Raw genomic sequence first — 22,215 nt, 5'->3', positions numbered from 1 at the left:
TATACTCGCCCAAACAGGATTTATGCTGGCCACTATATTAGCTGCGCTTTGCTTCCTTTTTTTTTTTTTTTTTTTTTTTTTAATATATTCATGATTGCTATAGGAGGTCTTTTGCCATCTGTTATTCTTGGGGCATTACTATATATGTTTATGGTGACTATTGTATATTTATATTGATATTTTTGTTACTGTGTATTTATTGTCATCATTCTATTAACCATTGGGATTGTGTATGGTTACTATTGTATATTTATATTCATGTTGATATTTTTTGTAACTATGTATTTATTGTCATCATTCTATTTACCATTTGGATTGTGGATGTAGTGCCCTCACAGCATAGGGGGTCCAGGAGTGGGGTGCTATTGCTCTGTTTTTACTTATGTTTTATGCATTTTTTCTGCTGTTTTGGTGTACTTAATAAAGCTTTATATTATTACTATTTGGTGTAGTGTGCGGGCTTTTACGGTAGTGCCTTTTTTCTCTTTCTTGCTCATGTAGTTCATTACTACCGGCCCCTTGGCACCTCCCTGTTACTTTGACTATAGTTGTGCGCCTGGTTTCTCTTTATTATACAATTTGCTGTTTTGCCCTCCTAGTGGCGGGTGTTTCTTCTCAAGGCTTGCACACGTCTTATTTGGGATTCAGGTGAGTTATGTGAGACTCACTTATGATATTTAGTTATTTATATTATTTGTTGTGTATTTTTGGTATTCGCTTTACAGGTGTTTTTGTGGACATAGGAACATGGATTGGGACGCCCGGGAGGCGGCATGGCATGCTCAATCTTCAAATATATTTGCTGCTACAGAGACGGCTGCTCAGGATTCGGATTTTTCACAACTCACTGCTGATTTAATGGCAGCACACAAACTTGGCATCAGGCTGTGGTGGAATATCCGCAGCCTGGAGGAGTATATGAAGTCCGGCATAGTACCACGGGGTCTGAGGGTGGCGATATATCCAGCATGGGAGCCCTCTTCTGAATTCCAGACTACTTGGGAAAAAGGACTGTTAAGCTGCTCTAACATAATTATGAATATGCTTTTGGCACATGACAGAGAACTATTTTCAGATACTAAAAAGAAAATTAAAGATATGGAAATTAAATTGACCTCTTTTGACAATAACACTCAGGTTCAACCATTTAAACTTAAATTGAAAGATATTTTGGATAAATTTGATCACGAGATTATGCAACGCAAAAAAACTAAGTTCTCGAGGGACCGCAGAGATTTTGAACAGGGCCAAGCGTTTCGTTGGAAACATCATGGCAACTCAAGGCCTCAGTTTACATCACGCAAAACTGTGACGGGTGCTGGTATTTTACCACGCACCGATGATACTCGCACATCTGGGAGTGATTTTTTGTCCTCGGTCGAAAGCGATCTAGACACCGGACCCGAAGAGGGAAGAAGCGGCGACAATATAGCAATGAGAGTGACACGGAGCAAAGTTCACAGACCGACATTTTACAATCAACGCAGGAGATTTCGCAAATAGCTGTGCCAGATGGGTCGTCACAATGCACACCAGAAAGTCAGGTACAAGGTGACACTTTACATATTATTAATTTGTCTGATTACCAGCTATCACCAATTGAAACCTCTGTGCTTCAAAGGGGTTTGACTTTTTCACCTGTCCAGCCGGTTGATAAATTTGTGCTTATCAAGGATCTGTATCTTTTTTGTAGGTCTTTGGTTCTCCAGGTCCTACACAATAAACCACAATTGATTGATAATGTGGACCAGGCTGATCGACGTGTCTTACAGGATTTATTGGACTTATTACAGGAGAATTCTGATGTGACAGGTAAGGGTCGTTTCCCCCATAGGACCAAATCTACCACGGCTCCCCCTCTCTCTTTGGTACCCTCGGTTAGGGTTTTTTTTGAACTAGTAAAGAAGGATATACTCTCACTATCTGTCCGGGCTTCTTTACCTAACAATCTGAATGCCATGGAGAGGAGGGCTATTATGGGCCTCAAAAACAATCAGGCGTTTATCATCAAGGAGGCCGATAAAGGGGGCAATGTGGTTCTCTGGCCACATGGTTTATATCTGGAGGAGGCCAATCGTCAATTGCAGAATACCAAATTCTATAGGAAACTCCCGTCAGATCCCACAGGAATATTTTCTGTGAAATACAGGAGGCTCCTGGACAGGGCCAAGGATTTGGGCATTATCCGGGAACAAGAATTCAGATTTTTGTGGGTGGAGTGTCCTATTGTGTCTACCTTTTACATGCTGCCCAAGGTGCACAAAAATTTGGTTAAGCCTCCTGGTCGGCCCATTGTGGCCAGTATTGGGAGCCTATGTGAAAAGGCATCAATCTATGTAGATTATTTTCTACAGCCTTTGGTTAAACAACTGCCCTCCTTTGTACAGGACTCTTCATGTTTCATTCGCACATGTTTGGACATGAGCATACCAACACAGGCTCTGCTCGTTACATGTGACGTGGAGTCCCTGTATTCAAATATTAACCATGGGGATGGGACTGCGGCAGTTTTATATTTCTTTGACCTTGTCGTGAATTCTGACAGAATGCACGACTCTTTTGTGGTTGACCTTTTGAGTTTCATTTTGAATCACAATTATTTTGTGTTCGATAGGACTTTCTTTTTACAGGTATCAGGGGTGGCCATGGGGGCGCGCTGTGCCCCGGCCCTCGCGAACCTATTTTTGGGTTGGTGGGAGGCCACTGTGGTCTACCCTATGGCATCATATAACAACCATGTACGCTATTGGCGGCGTTACATTGATGACCTATTCTTTGTTTGGACAGGTACAGCTTCAGAATGCCGGGATTTCATCGAGGCATTAAATTGCAATACGCATAATATCATCTTGACATATGAAATTTCCCCGTCCTCAGTGACATTTTTGGACCTCCGGGTTACTAAGGAGAATGGATCACTGGTTACGAGCCTGTTTCGAAAACCCACAGCTACGAACTCCCTCTTAGAATATCGTAGTTTCCACCCAGCGCACACTAAGAGAGGAGTACCTATCGGACAATTCTTGCGTGTTAGACGGAATTGCACTGAAGATAAAGATTTCCGGTTGGAAGCACGGGAGCTTACCTCACGACTTAAAGATAGAAGCTATCCAAGGCGGTGTATCTCGGCGGCCTACGAGCGGGCCAGGTCCCAATCCCAGGTATCTTTACTGACTGCTAAGACGAAAATTGTCAACTCCAGACCTCGTTTTATTACTACCTTCAATTCCCATTGGTCACATGTAAGGGGGATTCTTCGCAGACATTGGGATATTCTCACGACCGATCTACAGACTTCCCAAATTGTCAGCGACACGCCTCTGCTCACGGCAAGAAGGGCTCCTAATTTTAGGGACCTTCTTACTAGGAGCCATTATACAAGACAGACGAAGAGGTTACAGCGGGGTGTGGTTCTAAAGGGTTCCTTTGCATGCGGTAGCTGCAATGTGTGCCCCTTTATGTGTGCTAACAGAGATTTTTTTGTTAATCCCAGGGATGGAACCAGATACACCTTGAAGAACTACATTAATTGCAAGAGCAGTTGTGTCATCTATGCCTTAATATGTCCATGTCATATGGTATACGTGGGACAGACATCTCAGGAACTCCGACGACGCATACAGAAGCATTTTTCTACTATCAATCTGGCCTCTTTGGATCAAGCAAAGGGTAAACTCCTTACTTCAGTGGCGTCCCATTATCTCACCCACCACTCCGGTAAAATCAACAACACACGGGTGGTTGGGTTGGAGAAGATACAAATATCCAATAGGGGGGGATGTCCCAAGAAATTGCTTCTGCGGTCAGAGTCCCGCTGGATTTTCAACCTGAACTCTACAGCTCCAGCAGGGCTTAATGAGGAGCTTCTATTCACTGGCTTTTTGGGTGAATAGGTTTTGGCCTCTGTAGGCTTGTTCCTCGGGGTCATCTATTAATTATTTTGCTTTTCCCCTATTTTTTACAGGTGCCGCATGTCCCTCTCCTATTCTGGGCCTTTTTTACGTGATCATCTGGTTCCTATATGGTTTGGATGTGGGATTGCCTCCAGCATCCCTGGGATAAATTTGGAAACTAACTACTGACATCTCGGATATACTACATACCTAGTCTTTAGAGTCTTCGATTCCGTCTCTCCTGGATCTTCATGGGGGCCTACATTTACCTATATTGGTTATTGTCGCATTCTCCTACGGATTGGATTTTCTGTGGCTCTCTTTGTATATGGCCCATTTTTTCTGCTCTTGGCAAATGTTTGCATTTATATGTTTTTTCTTTAATTATTATTATTATCATTATTATTATTATTTCCTTTTCTCTTTTTTTTTTTTTTTTTTTTTTTTTTCCCCCCCCCCCCAGCATTTCTTAGTCTAGTGCGCGTCCAATATGGTCTTGGGGTTGATATAGGTTATGATTACGGGTCTTGACTTTTTGATAGTCTGACATATGTATTTAATTCTCTATTATACATTAACATACTGCATACTGTTCTATGGGCCCCCGTTGCATTGACTGTGGAGTCTGTGGGCTTATTCCTAATTTTTTCAATCTTAATAATAAAAAAAAAAAAAAATTTCTTTCATTTTCTTTTTATTTATTATTATTTTTATTATTTTTTTTTTTTTTTTTTTTTTTTTTTTTTTTTTTTTGCAGTACTTTGTCTTGTACTTTTTATGTTATTTGTTTGTCTATTCATGTGTGTGTGTGTGTGTGTGTGTGTGTATATATATACGGGCCCGTTGTTCTGTCCTGTATCCTGGCCGCTCTGGCCGTGCTTATGCTGACCGGCTCATGGGTGCTCTCGCTGCAGGTGCCCGCTGCGCTGCAGCTTTATTAGTCGGGCGCTGCCTTCTGCTGTGTGTGCTGACTATCTGCGCCTTTTCTCTACGCAGGCGCTGTGTTTTGATGATCCTGCGCTTATACACGGGCCAGCGCTACTGTTTTATGTACGCCTAGGCTTTTCTTGCCTGTGATTTTTACACGCAGGCGCCGTGTCGCTATGTTCATGCGCGGACTGGCGCCACTATGTGGGGTGCACCTGGGCCTGTCCTGCCTCTCATCTCCCCACGCTGGCGCTGTTGTGCCATGTTTTCTTGCTCATACGCAGCTTAATGCTGTGATTTACATCTCATTTCCGGCTCCTGCATTCATGCCTCTCTCATGCACCTGTGGTCCACACCTGCACCTGGTACATCAATCAGCCAGCAGGTATTTATGTGCCTGGCATCCATGTGTACACATCTTCCCCTGACGAAGCCGTACGGGTTACGGCGATACGCGTTGGGTCGCACCCCGCTCTTACTTTCATCTGGGGCCCCCTTCTGGTTGGTATCTCCCTCTTATTTTGTCTGGATCTTGACTTATATTATGGCTTGCAGCTTCAGATCTGTGCGACTCCATTTGCACATATGACAGGGCCTTTATTGCACTTACTTTTTTGTGCGGGCCTTACTATTTGTCTTTCATGGGCTATGGTGGGTTAACTATAGCATTTGTTATCGTGGCCATTACTTTGACTGGGCTATAGGTATATACTCGCCCAAACAGGATTTATGCTGGCCACTATATTAGCTGCGCTTTGCTTCCTTTTTTTTTTTTTTTTTTTTTTTTTTTTTTTTTAATATATTCATGATTGCTATAGGAGGTCTTTTGCCATCTGTTATTCTTGGGGCATTACTATATATGTTTATGGTGACTATTGTATATTTATATTGATATTTTTGTTACTGTGTATTTATTGTCATCATTCTATTAACCATTGGGATTGTGTATGGTTACTATTGTATATTTATATTCATGTTGATATTTTTTGTAACTATGTATTTATTGTCATCATTCTATTTACCATTTGGATTGTGGATGTAGTGCCCTCACAGCATAGGGGGTCCAGGAGTGGGGTGCTATTGCTCTGTTTTTACTTATGTTTTATGCATTTTTTCTGCTGTTTTGGTGTACTTAATAAAGCTTTATATTATTACTATTTGGTGTAGTGTGCGGGCTTTTACGGTAGTGCCTTTTTTCTCTTTCTAGCCCAAATCCGGAAAACCCAACCACCTGATAACGGCCACGTCCCTGGAAAAACCCAGCTGTCTTCCATCCTGTCGGACGTCCGCCCGCTTCGCGCCCCAATACACATGGGAGTGGCCGACAATCCAAACCAACAGCGGGGTTGAACCTGGAAAACACAAACAACTTAAAAAACGTGCAGGCAAAACACACAAAAACAACCGATCAACCCACCTCTCAAGGCCTAACATAACTCTGGTAATGGCCCGACTCCCACCGACCTATCCTGTGTACCACTGTAGGAGCCAAACCACCCAGCACAGCCTCCGTAGCAGCCCCAATACGGAAAGAATGAGAGGCGAATCTAGAAGAGTCCACCCCAATGGCCATTAATGCCTGCCGAAAAACAGCCACGAATTGATATCTAGAAAGAAACGTCCCGTCCTCGTGACACAACAAAGGCCCATCTCTGTTCAGTTGAAAACCATTAAAGACCCGCCAACAACGAATAGGACACATGTCCGAACCCGGAACCAATACCACCTTCTTTCCTCTCCCCGCCTGATCCGTCTTAGACTTCCGAATCCAAAATTGTAAAGACCCCCCGGAAACAAAAACATCCCCCTCCCAAAGCCACCCTTGCCGAACAGTAGTAGGTTAAATGAGCTCACCCACTCTCAAAGTCCCGAAAAATGCAAGGGAAAAGGCAAGCCGAAATAAGGCAGCCTCAAAACGGGAATCACAGATATCATCCAGCCGCGCACCTAACTGTTCCAACATCTCAAATGACACCGGGCGCCTGTGATCACCTCGGGTGCCTGCTCTTCTCAACCCCTTCGCTGCTTGCTTCACCAAAAAAGACTTTGTCAAATCCTGAAGACCCCGTAGCCGAAAACCAAAAGCCAACCCTGCCAATGTCCGGTCAACCTTAGCCGCCGACCATCTGTGATCCGCCCCATGTCTCAACCATAGCAGCAAGGCCCCAACTTGATCCTGTCCCGTATCAGCAACACCACACGACGCCAACCAAATCTCCCAAGAACTCCATACCAACCGATAAGCCGACCACGTACTAGGAGCCAAGGATGCCTGAATTAAGGTTCTGCAGCCCGGACACCACGCTCCAGAGTTCCACCGGGCATTCCAACCCCGTCTCCTCAGCATCCGGGGCCAGCGAACGAAAACGCTCCCACTGAAAACGAGACAAAGAGTCGGCAATACAATTTTGGACACTGGGCACGTGAGATGCCGTAAAATAGGCATTCAAGGACAAACAAGACAATACCAACTGACGCAGTACTCTGATCACCGGAGGTGAAGATGTCGTCAAACTGTTGATGGTACATACCACTGCCATATTGTCACAATTAAAACGAACCCTTTTGTTCCGGAAATCATTGCCCCATAGCTGCACTGCCACCAAAATCGGGAAAATCTCCAGCAAGGTAATGTTCCTTACCAACTCGTTTGAAAACCATTCTTCCGGCCATCTGGCGGCGCACCAACGGCCCCCAAAAAAGGCCCCGAAGCCAAAACCGCCTGACGCATCAGTAAAAATATCCAAGTCAGCATTAACCACCACGTCATCCATTAACAATGAACGCCCGTTGTAACAAGCCAAAAACCGGTCCCAAACCTCCAAATCAGCCTTGTGCTCGGCAGACAGAGGAACAAAATGATGAGGGGCGCTCACCCCAGCCGTGGCACTAGCCAACCTGCGAGAAAAAACTCTCCCCATTGGGATAAACCTACACGCAAAATTCAATTTCCCGAGGAGAGACTGCACTTCACGCAACGGCAACTTCTTCAAGCGTCTTGCCCGAGCCACCTCATCCCTCAAACTAAGCACTTTGTCGACAGGCAGCCTAAACTCCCACTTTACCGAGTCGATAATAATGCCTAAAAAGGACAGACTCGTACACGGACCCTCAGTCTTATCGGGCGCAAGTGGGACCCCGAACAACTCAGCTATCCAAACAACAGTCTTCAACAGGACCCCGCAACATTGAGACCGATCAGGGCCTATGCACAAGAAGTCGTCCAAGTAATGAATCACCGAATACAAACCGGACATGTCTCGAACTGCCCATTCAAGAAAAGAACTAAAGGCCTCAAAATAAGCACACGACAACGAACAACCCATTGGAAGGCATCTGTCAACATAAAACCCGCCATCCCAATAACAACCTAACAACCTCACGCTGTCGGGGTGAACCGGCAATAAACGAAAAGCCGACTCAATGTCGGTCTTAGCCAGCAACACCCCTTTGCCACAACTACGCACCCACTTGGCTGCCTCTTCAAACGATGTATAAACTACTGTACAAAGCTCTGGATCGATCCCATCATTCACAGACCTCCCTTTCGGATAAGATAAATGCTGAATGAGCCTAAACTTGTTAGGCTCATTCTTGGGAACCACACCCAACGGTGACACAACCAAGTCGTTAAAAGGAGGAATGGGAAAAGGTCCAGACATCCTACCTAACGCCACCTCCGTACTCAATTTTTCAGACACCACCGATGCGTGCAATTCAGCCGATCTAAGGTTCTTCAAACTCTGCGGCACATGAAAAACAGGGGCGGGAATGCAAAACCCAACGCTAAAACCCACTCGCAGTAACTCCGCCCTCTCCCTATCAGGGAACCTATTTACAAAGGGGACCATCGCATCCAACCTCACCGGCGTCGCCCCCTTTGGAATTACTGTCGGGCTTCCCTTTTTTCTTAAAACATCTGGACGCTCCATGGGAAGAACCATTGCAGTGCAAGCACAGGTGCTTGAACTTGCAAGTTGCTCCAAACTTACACTGGCCCTCTTTGAACTGCCAGCACACTCCGTGTTTTTGACCGCCGGATTGACCTGACTTACCCCCAGTTCCTGAGGAGCTACCTTGCGACGCGGCATGGCCGGAAGCTCCGGCCCCGCTCTGAAAGGAATGACCGAACTTCGTAGGCACCATAACACACAACCACAACCCAATATCTTTCTGGTCCCACCGAATCGCGGGACAAACCGCCTTCCGTTGTCTGAACTGCTCGTCGTACCGCAACCATGCTTGGCCCCCATAAGCCCTATGCGCCTCACCTATAGAGTCCATGTAACAAAACAAAGCGGAGCAGTTCTCGGGGGCCTTCTCTCCAATAACACTCGCCAAGATCGCAAACGCCTGAAGCCAATTCACAAACGTCTGAGGAATGAGGCGCCATCGACGTTTTTCCTCATCCTCCTTCTTATTATCCTCCTTCTTGCTCTTATCCAAATTAAATTTCTCTAACGGCAAAAGAGAAAAAATCTCCACATATTCGTCTTTCCAAATCTTTTCCCGCACTTCCTTCTTCAAATGAGCCCCTAGTGGCCCCTCAAAACAGACATATACCTCGCCACGCGCCTTATTGTCTAAGCGGATGCCCCCTTCCTTTTCTTTCTCAGTCTGTACGGAAACAGATACCGGCTCGGCTAAACTGACCCACCCCGTAGACCCGCTGCCCGACAAAACAGGCACAACATCAGAGGAACTCACCCATGCTGACAAAGGGGATGTCCCAGGCCTAACGCCGCCCAATCGTGACAACAGCTCCCGAACACCCAACAAAAGCTCCCCCACTCCCTCGCAACGCGCAGCCGCCTGCCGCTCCCTCCCCCCGGTCTACGGACTCCCCAACCCGATCCCCTATAGCTGGTGTATGCGTCGAAAACGCCAAGGACAAACATGACATAAACTGATTCTCACCAGGCTGCAGGGGAGCTGTGATCCCCCCAGCCGCAGATGTTGAGGCTGACCAGTCGTCACCTGGCCCCGATTCCGTCCTCAGGCCCTCTTGATAGCGAAGTCCGCCTCGTGACGCAGGTCCCGCCGTCCCGGCCCCTGTAGAAGGCGCTGTCATGGAGCCGTCCATCGCTGTTGTAGACTGGTGCAAAGGGGTCCCGAGCCCAGGCCGGCTATCCGCTCCGCCGCCATCTGACCCCGCCGGACGATAAGGAGCCAACCCGTTCGCAGGGAGGATAAGGGAACCGGGATCCCTGCTGAAGTCAAGCTGCCCCGCCGTGCCTGGGGCGCCGCCTGCCGCTGCCTCTGGGGGACTCCCACGCCGTCTCGTGTTGATAGGAGCAGCGGGCCGCCGAGCCTGCACCGCACTGCAGCTGCCTGCCATGACCTCGCTTCACACCACCGCAGCTCTGGTGCGCGCAGGCCCCGCCCCCCCGGAGGGAGGAGGGAGAATGCCTGACTGACGCCGCAGACCCCAGCGCAGCTGTCGGATTCCTCCCAGACCGCGGCCTGCTTGGGCATTTGCGGGCAGGCACGCGGTCCGGAGGGTCCCTGGAGGGGCTCCTGTGCCGCCGCTGGGGTGCCTGAGGCAAGTCGGGGGGATAGGCGTTCGGGAGGCCTTACCCGCCGAGACCGCCGTTCGCCGGAGCTGCCCGCTGCGGGGCCGCTGCTGCTACCTCCCAGGATACCAGCCACCTGAGCCTCTAGCCAGCCGGGGGGCTGGGATACAGCCGCCGCCTGCAGCTGGGACAACATGTGGTCCACGGAGGTCATCGCTGGTGAGTGTCTGCGTCCTGCTCGAATGGCTCCTGAGCGGGAAGTGACCGGCTCCACCCCCCGCCAGGGCCATATTACCCGGGCTTCCCACTGATTCACTCCCCCTCCTAGCATTAACCCCCAATCTCCCTTATGTCTCGCTCCAAACCCCCTGTCATGATGGCTTCCGCGTACGCCGCCCGGGAGGGGGGTTGGGCGGCTCGCTCCCGCCTGTCCTGGAGGCTTTGAAGGTGCCCAGGAGAGTTGCTAACTCTTCTGGGAGTTCATGAGGTTTGCACTTTTTTCAAGGGCCTCCCAGAAACTTTGGAAATAATGGCCACAAAAAACAACTTTGAAACTTCAACAACAATTGCTGCTTCCCCTCAGGCCCTGTCTCTCTATTCTATCCAGTCATCTTTAAACAGTTTTTATGATGAGGTACATTGCCATATATCTCACATGCAGTAAAGTTTTGTATAGGGTCATAATAAAATATTAATGCTAAGAGTAAGAATAATGTTTTGAACTTCCATTAATTTTGCTGATCAATATTTCTGCTTAGCTACCAGGAAATACACTTACCATACTAATCAGTTCTACCTTCCATAGTGTGTGTGTGTTAGTATATACTGAACTTGCAAAGTATCACTGGTAATGATCCCCTAGTAGATATACAGTAACTGACCACTATATGAAGAGGAGCAAACATCAGAAAACTATTATGTGCTGCTTACAGCTGGCTCCCCATGGTATACTGTGGGCATGCTTTTCCCTAAGGGGTTCTCAGCCAGATCAAAGGCAGGAAGAACAAGTCTTAATTACCAAATCATTAGGACAAAACCTTCAAGATGCGGACACTGAAAATAGATACACATTTTTGTAATGATGAAGTGTGCGAAAGGTGACTTGCACATTGTAAGAATACATTCCACAGACACAACTGTTATGTTTCCATTTTATCCCAGTTTTCAGAACACATTATTGTGGGGAACACAGTACTGGGTTCAAATCCACATCAGTGGAGGATGTGGTCATGGGTGAAATGGAACATGTCTAGATAATATTTCCCACCAGAGCAATACCAACATTAGGATGGCAAGTCTAAAGTAGAAAAAATTATAATGTGGAAGTATGCATTGGCTCATATATTAATGGAAAAAAAATGTATTTTGACTACTAACAATGTTACATAAAGGGGATGTCCAGCTTTAGGTCATAAATCTGCAGAAACTCTATGTGACTGCAGACTTGTGAATCCTCACATCGCGCACTGCACTCTGTGAGAATTCAGGAGCTGACTAGATAAGAGCAGCCAAGCATATTGAGCGAGGCTGGACAAGTCTAATCGAAATGTGGCCAGACAGTATGCAAATCGCATACTTGTGGTCACATGACTGCCCGCTACAGGCACAGGAGAATTTTAGCAGCGCACAGTGCACGCAGTGGGAGGATTCACACGTCTGCAGTCACAAAGAGTGACTGCTTACTTGTAGCCTAAGACCGGACAACCTTTTCACTATAAGTCAACATTACAGGACCAAAGCTTGAGCTCCATTACTGTAACTAGCACATGTTCTTTTTTTATATCGTTACAGTTCAATATTGTCATAAAAATCTTGTATACCCAAAATACAACACATTGATCCCTCAAATTGCAATAATAAAGGAGATATACACTTTATATTTATTTAAAAAAAAAATGTGTTGGAGACATCACTTTGTGGCACTTACTACTAAGATATTACAGGTTCTCCTCCTGCTGTTGTAAGTGCAGGCTTTGCTGCAGACTGCACAGATCTACTGTTCCCAAACTGCCGGCTGCTGATGGAAGAGCAGCAGACCAGACCTATACATTAGCCTCCTCCTCCGCTAGATAGAAAGCCAGCTATCCCATGTGAGACATTTGTCAATTGGAGAAGGTTGATGGACAGGTCTGGTCACATGCTCCTCCATCAATTCCTCCTCCTCTTCCTCCTCCATCAACTGCCATTATGAGAAAAAGAACCGGGAAGAAGGTTGCACTAAACAGTACAGGAGAAGAACTTGTATTATAACAAATTAGAACGCGCCACAAAATCACATCCTAAGCACATTTGTTAGAAAAAAAGTGGACAAGCCCTTTAATTGTTGTTTGGATGACCGTATTTATTTGGAAAGTTTATAACCTGAGACCATAATACACATAAATCTAGTTTATTAGACTTCCAGTAAATTATATAATTAATTGTTTTGCTTCCATGTCATCTCAAAATCAGGAAAACTAACAAAACAAAAACGGAAAAATAAACAAGAAACTGCAGTTAAAGTCCTTGGGAAAAAAATAAAGCAAAAGCGTCTGAATCTGTAAATCACTTTGTTCAGGATCTTCTTTAGTTTTCTGTATAGTGCACACATTGCTCAGAAACAAAATGAAATAAAACTGCGCTATGGTGTTTAAACCACCAGGAAAGTATCCGGAAAACCCATTCACTGCCCTGGACCATCAGAGATATTCTTATTAGCCCTTCACCCCACTCGAAATAAAACAATAAAAAAAATCAAACACGCATAGTTGGTATCGCAGCGTTCAGAGTCACCCGATCTATCAAAATAAAAAAGAAGTAACCCGATCGCTAAACAAAAATTTAAAACGTCAGAATCACGGGGGGGGGGGGGGGGCATCAAAACGGGCGATCAAAAGAACGTCGGCACTAAAATGGCATCAAAAAGTGTGTCAGATCGGCACGCAAACAATAAGCCCTCACCAAGCCCCAGATAAGGAAAAGTGAAGACGCTACAGGAACCTAGACATGTGTGGAGTCATCTATGAACTTGTACTGACCTGGAGAATAATAATGTCAGGTCAGTTTTAGCATTTAGAGAAAATGCAAAAAAATGTAAAATGTGAAAATGTAAAAAAAACTTAAAAAAAACAATCGTGGGATTGCATTTTTTTTGCAATTTCACCACATTTGGATTTTTTTTTCCCGGTTTCCAGTACATGATATGTTAAATCCAATGGTTTTGTTCAAGAGTACAACTCGTCCCGCAAAAAACAAGCCCTCCCAATGCCATATTGACGGAAAAATAAAAAAGTTATGGCTCTGGGAAGGAGGGGAGCGATAACGAAAATGCAAAAACAGAAATACCTCTGGTCGTGAAGAGGTTAAAAAAAACCCTCTTCCCTTTATCAGCCAACACATAAAAATCCACTGCAAAAAGTAGTGCTGAAGATATAAGTTCTGGGTATCCAGGAGGAAGGGGCCTAAACACTCTGCACAGGGGGCGTGAGTTGTCTGTGTCTTCATTTTGAATAAACTGAGATTTCGGGGTGTGGACAAATGAGAGTTTATAGATATTTTTTACACAAAGCGCAAAAGTTCCCATCCGTCTACAAAAGTCAATGATTTACCCACATTAACAGTAAAAGAAGATTCATTTTCCAATAAAGCCCTTCCATATAAAATATCAATGATACAGAAAGGGCACAATATAGTTTATACATTACTGTAGACGGTTCTATGACTATTCCAAAGTTATTGGCTCTTAAAGGAGAACTCTATGCAAAAAAAAAAAAGGGAAACTTTAATTATTGCTTTGGCAAAAAGATTAATTTTTTTTAATTTTATTTATTTAATCTGGATTGTTTGTCCAATTTATGCATGTCCACTGTCTCGTTGTCAGGGCTTTTACTTTATTTGCAGTTCCTGTGACTCAATACAAAATCTACAGGAGCCATTTATAATGCAGGCGTCTTCTTATGCGGCAGAGGGGCCCTTATCCCCCAGCACTATCTGATCACATCACAGCCATGTCTGACGCCCCACGCCTCAGCAATAGCTTATATATGGTAGGACAAAGGCCACAGATGAGGCACTGCAGACCCTGGGGAGTTCTAGAGAGATTGTATTTTTTAACTGTTTTGTTACCATCACAACCTGCAATTTATATCATTCCCTTTAGAATCCGTTGCTTCAGTATTTCTCTATAGCACCTGGCTAGCCTTGGTCCAGAAGACTACATCCTTACAGGGACCTTGGCTTCTGACTTTACATAAGTGCCATATTATTGCTACATGAAGTATTTTTTGTTATATATATATTTCCTAATTAATTGTAAAGCCATCTGTTTGCCAAAGTCTGCCTGCAGATTATTTTCTCAGCCATCTGCATACAGGCTAGATGTCCCTTTAATGTCACTTTAACCTTTTTGACCTTTCAATAGACGCCCCACATGCAATCGGTGCATTTGTTGGAGACGCTTGTTCTTGTAATGAGAGCGTTGCGGAACATTGCATGAAAATAACCAGATTTAATTGAAAACAGCAGCTCATCTTCAGACCGCGCACTGGAAATGAACATTCAACAGCGCAGAACGACGAAGCGGAGTGTGACCATATGTCAACCCTATTACAACCATGATAATTTTAGTTTGTCATTGGCAACAGGACTGTGCAGTCAATTCACTGTTACATAGCTGTCCGGAGCTTTCTGTGGGCAGAAGTGGACATATTCCTATTTTTTGCTTTAGGGTTCATACCCATCAGCATGAAAAAAACAGTCTGACGTTGTTCCTGAAAAGTCGGACGAGTGTCATGTGAGAACAATGCGATTTCTCTCACCTAGCATCCGTATGACATTTGTATTCAATCCGTATGCAATGCAATTTTTGCATAGAGGAATTCTCTTTGTCATTTAAAGATAGCTTACAAAGTAAATATTATTCAATAGTTATAGATCATAGATAGATAGATAGATAGATAGATAGATAGATAGATAGATAGATAGAAGGATAGATATGGGATAGATAGATAGATAGATAGATAGATAGATAGAAGGATAGATGATAGATAGATAGATAGATAGATAGATAGATAGATAGATAGATAGATAGAATGCTAGATAGATAGATAGATAGATAGATAGGTAGATAGATAGATAGATAGATAGATAGATAGATATGAGATAGATAGATAGATAGATAGATAGATGATAGATAGATAGATAGATAGATAGATAGATAGATAGATATGGGATAGATAGTTAATAGATGTGGTATAGATAGATAGATAGATATGGAATAGATAGATAGATAGATAGATAGATAGATAGATAGATAGATAGATAGTAACCTCGTTGCTGGTATTCTCAATGCTGAAAAATACTGGCAGGTACTTATCCATCATGCAATACCATCAGAGAGGAGTCTCAATGGCTCCCAGTTTATTGTTCATTAGGACAAGGACCCCAGACATACAGCCAATGTCATTCAGAACTATCTTCAGAGTAAAGAAAAACAAGGAGACCTGTAAGCGAGGATATAACCTTAGTGTATGTTTTGTGTGCCTGTGATGACCAGTCAGTGGAAATGTTATAATACACTGCAATATAAAAAAATGCTAAGGAAAGTAAAAAAAAAACTAAAATGGAAAACTTCTGTTCACCCCAATTTCCCTAGAATGCAAGCAAAATAAATAAACATTTGCTATTGCCATGTGCATAATTGTCCAAAAAAATAAAATATTATAATATTCATCCCATAGGGTTAACGCTGAAATGAAAAAAAATAAAATGTCAGAATTGCTGTTTTTCGCTCACGCCGCCTCCCTGATAGATAATAGAAAGAAATGAGAAAGTCTTATGGACTTCAAATGGTAATGATAAAATCTGCAGCTCGCACCATAAAAGAGAAGCACTTAGATTTCATATTTCATCAATTGAAAAATAAAAAGTTAGTATGGCTTTTGTAAAGTGAGGAAGAAAAATCATACGTGAAGGGGTGGCAACTGGTACTCGCTCAACATCCTCATAAACTTGGAGCCGGCCCGCAGAGCAAGGTATTAATACGAATATATCCAAGGTGGTTTTTTAATAGAATTCTGACTGTCATTAGTGAGTGTTTCGGGGCGGACCGGGCCCTTCTTCAGATATTGAGTCATAGTTAGTGTAGGATTATCATCAGCTGGTTACTGTCACACAATATGACAACCAGTCGGAGAGATTAATGACTCACAGAACATGGCAGTGCAGACAGCGGGAGACAGGAAGTGCTTCTGAGGACTGGAATATGAGTGTGGTTACTTTATTGGGTTAAGTTCCATGTGTATTAAAATACAAGATTCTCAGATTACATGGTCATTTCCAGAATAATACTGTCATTGATGTGGATTCAACCGTTAAAAACATAGAACATGTATTACTATATTTAACGGTCTTGGAAACTGGTGACTTAGTCCTTCTGGAATGTATGAAGACCAATGCAGAAAACGTGTGATTAGTTTAAGGAACACAAAGTCCCAGGAAGCTGTTTATGGTTCATACAGTACTTTTCATGCAGAGTTAAATACATGGCGGTAGTCAAAGCGAAAATTGGAAAAAAAGAGGCATTATTTCTATGTATTAAAGAATCCTTTAGATTCTACAATTTATTCTCATTGCATTCTGCATACTAGACAGCACACGGACAAAATCTAGGAGGACTTAACCCTTCAACTGCATTATAGGACACTAACTAATCTAAGGGGTATACAGCTGTCGACAATCTTGTTGATTGATACACTGTGATTTTGTAAGTTTTCCCACTTACAAAGAATGGAGAGGTCTGTAATTTTTATTGTAGGTACACATCAACTGTGAGAGACACAGAATCTTAAAAAATCTAGGAAATCACATTTTGTGATTTTTACATAATTAGTTTGCATTTTATTGCATGAAATAAGTATTAGATACAACAGAAAAACAGAACTTAATATTTGGTACAGAAACCTTTGTCTGCAGTAGCAGAGGTCAAATGTTTCCTGTTGTTCCTGATCAAGTTTGCACACACTGCAGTAGGAATTTTGGCCCACTCCTCCATACAGATCTTCTCCAGATCTTTCTGGTTTCAGGGCTTTCATTGGGCAACATTGAGTGTCAGCTCCCTCCAAAGATTTTCTAATGGGTTCAGGTCAGGAGACTGGCTAAGCCACTCCAGGACCTTGAAATGCTTCTTACAGAGCCACTCCTTAGTTGTCCAGGCTGTGTATTTCAGGTCATTATGCTGGAAAATCCAACCACAGCCCATCTTTGATGATCTTACAGAGGGAAGGAGGTTGTTGGCCAAAATCTCATGATCCATGACTCCATCCAACCTCCCTTCATGGTGCAGTTGTCCTGTCCCCTTTGCAGAAAAGCACCCCCAAAGTTTGATGTTTTGCCCACCATGCTTGATGGTTGGGACAGTGTTCTTGGGGTTGTACTCATCCTTCTTCTTCCTTCAAACCCAGCAAGTGAAGTTGATACCAAAAAGTTATATTTTGGTCTCATCTGACCACATGACCTTCTCCCATGCCTCCTCTGGATCATCCAGATGGTCATTGGCAAACTTGAAACAGGCCTGGACATTTGCTGACTTGAGCAGGGGGACCTTGCATGCCCTGCAGGATTTTAATCTATGATGGCGTACTATGTAACTAATGGTAATGTTTGAGACTGTGGTCTCACCTCTCTTCAGGTCATTAACCAGATCCTCTCAAGTAGTTCTGGGCTGATTCCTGACCTTTCCCAGAATGATCCTTATTCAACGAGGACAGCAGAGAGGTGTATCTAGGATTTCTGGCACCTGGGGCAAGAATTCAGTTTGGCGCCCCTCCCCCCCAGAACGTATGCGACTTTCACACTTAGTCATGTACCCACTAGCTCCTCTCCCTAATGCTCTCAATGTTCAGTGAAAAATTGAGAGAAGCAGAAGAGAAGCTCGTCACAGGACCATAAATATGAAAGTCGCATATGAGTGAAGTGTCCATGTGACGTCGACTGGAACCTGCAGAGCTGAATCCTGACATTGCAGCTTCTGAATTCTCACAACGCATGCACTGCACACTTTTAGGATTCTCCCTTGCCAGTGGACGGTCATGTCAGCATAAGCATGTGATTTGTATACCTCTGACCACATTCCGACCAGACGTGCCTGGCCTCGCTCAGTTCATTTTCATTGACGGAGGCCACATACGTCTAGTCAGCACGTGACCGCATGTATGTAAATCCCCTGCACGAGAGAATCCTGACAGCGTGCAGTGCGCACTGTGAGAACTCAGAAGTCTGCAGTCACATAGAATGACTGCAGACTCATCACAAACCTGGACATCCCCTTTAATGCTCCTAACATAAATAAAAACATGAGAGTTAGTCAGTATCACAAATAACATTTACATCGAGGTACCTTATAGATGACGTCGCCTCTGGAGTCCTTCTCCTTTTCTTCATCTTGTCCAGATCCCATGATGAGTTTTCTCATCCACAGCCGTCTCTGCAGACCTCCATCTTCTCCGCTCTTTTGCAGAAAATCTCCACATGACGCCCTTAAAGGTACAAGTGTCATTAAAATGCTCCTGAATAAAAAATTGCCCCTCACTATATTGTCTGCATAAAATATGACCCCCACACTGTCCCTCTTATGGTACACGCTCTTTACACTGACCTCCCCTTTCCATACCGGCCCCCATTTTTACACTGTCCTCTCACACTGTGTACCCCTATAGGGCCCAGTATTTATACTGTACTCTCATCACACACCTCCTCCTTGGTATACTGTCCCCTCCTGGATGTGCCCTTACACTGTCCCTCCATGCTACGCATGCACACATCCCAACACCCTCACTCCCCGTACTCTGTCCACATACGTTTTTCACATTGCTACTCATACTGTGTCTGCATACATTTCCCCGTTTGCTCCCCAAACTGCCTGCACCCATCCACCATACTGTTTCCTCATACATGCCCCCCATTCCCCCATACTGTTTTCTCATACGTGCCCCCCATCTCCCCCTTTGCTCTTCATTTTGTGTCCTCAGATCTCCCCCACACATTCAATCCCCCATCTCCACTTCAATTCTCCCCACACACAATAAATCCCCCCTCCCTACTCACATTAAATCTCCCCCCACAATAAATCCCCCCATCTTTACTCACATTAAATCTCCCCCCACAATAAATCCCCCATCTCCACTCACATTAAATCTCCCCCCCACAATAAATCCCCACTCACATTAAATCTCCCCCCCCACAATAAATCCCAACTCACATTAAATCTCCCCCCCACAATAAATCCCCACTTACATTAAATCTCCCCCCACAATAAATCCCCCCATCTCCACTCATATTAAATATCCCCCATCCAATAATATATCCCACCACACCATCCCCACTCACATTAAATCCCCCCAATATATCCCCCCATCCCCACTCACATTAAATCCTCCACAATATATCCCCCCATTCCCACTCACAATAAATCCCCCCCCTGCACCTTCGGTGTCTTCAGCTCCACAGGAGCACTTACCACTGATCTGCATCTCTCCTGCTCTGCCTCTGAGTCTACTCTGCCACGCAGGTGAGTGACGTCAGCAGCTGTTATGATCTGGTGGCCTAAGAGCAGCATGAGACGTACTCTGGAGAAGGTGGTACCTGTACTGACCGCAGACCCTGAACTTAACACCGCAACTAGAAGTAGCCGTGGAATGTAAATAGCACTCCCTGGACATCTCGACACAGCCCGAGGACTAATTACCCCTAAAGATAGAAAAGGGAAAACTATCTTGCCTCAGAGAAAATTCCCAAAGGATAGGCAGCCCCCCACAAATATTGACTGTGAGAGGAGAGGGAAAAAACATACACAGACTGAAATCAGAATTTAGCAAAGGAGGCCACTTCTAGCTAAATAGAAAGGATAGGACAGAGTACTATGCGGTCAGTATTAAAACACTAGAAAATATCCACCACAGAAAATACAAAAACTCCACAGCTAACTAAAGATATGGAGGGTATATCTGCATCTCCAGAGATACCAGCTTGGCTAAACAAATCCTTATACAGACCAAGCTGGACAAGACAAAAAACATGGAAAAGAACTGAACAATAAGGCCACAGCATGTGGACAGCAAAAAAAATCAAGGCCAGAACTTATCTTTGTTGAAAAGAACTGCAAAGCAGGAGAGACCAGGCAGAGATGTGAATCCTCCAGGAACAATGGGCAACTGGCACTGACTAAAGGGTGAAGAAAGACTAAATAGCCCAGTCAGATTTGCAAAAAGTGAACACACCTGATAAATGCTGCGATTCAGAGACAGCAGCGCTACCACTTACAACCACCGGAGGGAGCCCAAGAGCAGAATTCACAACAAGCAGCGTGATCACATGACCTGATCATGCTGCTGGCGTCGCTCTGACCCGGCAGTCAGAGCTTCAATTGTACTCGCATCTCAGATGCAGTACTGTTGAACTCTGGGAGTCGGCGCACTGCAGCTTCTCTGTGCCGGCTGTCAGCTTGACAGTCGGCACATAGAACAGCCGACTCCCAGTGCGGGGGGCGGCAGAATGCAGCCGCCGGGGGAGACACTGTGGACCGCCGCTTTAGGCAGCCCGACTGCGCCCCCCTGCCGGCTGCGCCCGGGGCACATGCCCTGGCTGCCCCCCCAGATATGCCACTGTAGGACAGATCTTGCATGAAGCCTCAAACTGAGGAAGATTGTCATCTTGTGTTTCGGCCATTTTCTAATAATTGAGCAAACAGTTGTTGCCTTCTCACCAAGCTGCTTTCTATTGTCCTGTAGCCCATCCCATCCTTGTGCAGGTTTACAATTTTGTCCCTGGTGTCCTTAGACAGCTTGTAATAATTATAGAGGATAACTCAGGAGACTCTTTGCGTGGAACAAGACAACTACAGGACACAGTTTTTTAAGTGGTAAAGTCTATATTATCACACGGTGATTCAAGCAGGTGCAGAGAGAAACTCAAGTCCACAACACTTGGAGTAAATATTAAATGCAGCTTAGCAGTCTATAGGAAACTTCAGAGGAAAATGCAATCAAGCAGGAAGTCTATGAAGCACAGTTATTCTTGAGGATACTTGACACAAATAAATCCTTGTCTTAGTCCAAACACAGATAGATATGCTTATAAGGCAGTTCAAATCATATCTTAGCTCAACCAGGGAGGCCTGGTTAATAGTCTCAGGTTATTGCAGAGCAGAAACAGCTTACATGTCCAGCAAATGAGATGGAAGTAAACACGAGCAGCAGATGAAGGAGGATTACTGGAACTGGTGTATCAGGATCACCACACAGGTTCACAGGAGCAGGTATATAGCCAGAGAGTCACCAGAGGCCAGGAGCTGGATGCAAGGCAGAATACTCTAGCACAGACTGAAGGCTGGGGTGGAGTTTTATAGCAGGAAGACACAGTGCACATGAGACCAAAGATGCCATCTTGGAAAAGGGCAGTAATGCACAAAAGGTAAAAAATGTTCAGAGTCCTGACACAGCTCTTTGGTCTAAGCCATGGTGAAGAGGTTGTAGTGTGATTGATTGAGTGTATGGAAAGATGTCTTTTATACAGGTAACGAGTTCAAACAGATGCACTTAATACAGATAATGAGTGCAGAGTAGGAGGGCTTCTTAAAGAAAAACTAACAGGTTTGTGAGATCCAGAATTCTTGCTGGTTGGCACATGATCAAATACTTATTTTGTGCAATTAAATGCAACTAAAGTGTTTAAAAATCATACAGTTTTCTGGTTTTTATTTTCAGATTCTGTCTCTCACGGTTGAAGTGCACCTACGATAAAAATTACAGACCTCTCCATTCTTTGTAGGTCGGAAAACTTGCAATATCGGCATTGTATGAAATACTTATTCTCCCCACTGTATATATATATATATATATATATATATA

The 22,215-nt window shown here is 44.5% G+C and overlaps 1 long non-coding RNA gene across 1 annotated transcript; it reads left to right on the top strand.

Annotated features, from left to right (window-relative positions):
* Positions 1-3,022: 3,022 nt before the first annotated feature.
* Positions 3,023-4,140, top strand: LOC143765428 (uncharacterized). The gene is made up of 3 exons (XR_013213390.1): positions 3,023-3,161; positions 3,494-3,669; positions 3,965-4,140. It is a non-coding gene; the product is annotated as an uncharacterized LOC143765428 (long non-coding RNA).
* Positions 4,141-22,215: the final 18,075 nt, after the last annotated feature.

Source organism: Ranitomeya variabilis, chromosome 4 (genome assembly GCF_051348905.1).
Source record: "Ranitomeya variabilis isolate aRanVar5 chromosome 4, aRanVar5.hap1, whole genome shotgun sequence".
NCBI lineage: Eukaryota > Metazoa > Chordata > Amphibia > Anura > Dendrobatidae > Ranitomeya > Ranitomeya variabilis.
Note: the sequence above shows the minus strand (reverse complement) of the source record. Positions and strands in the feature narration are given on the sequence as shown.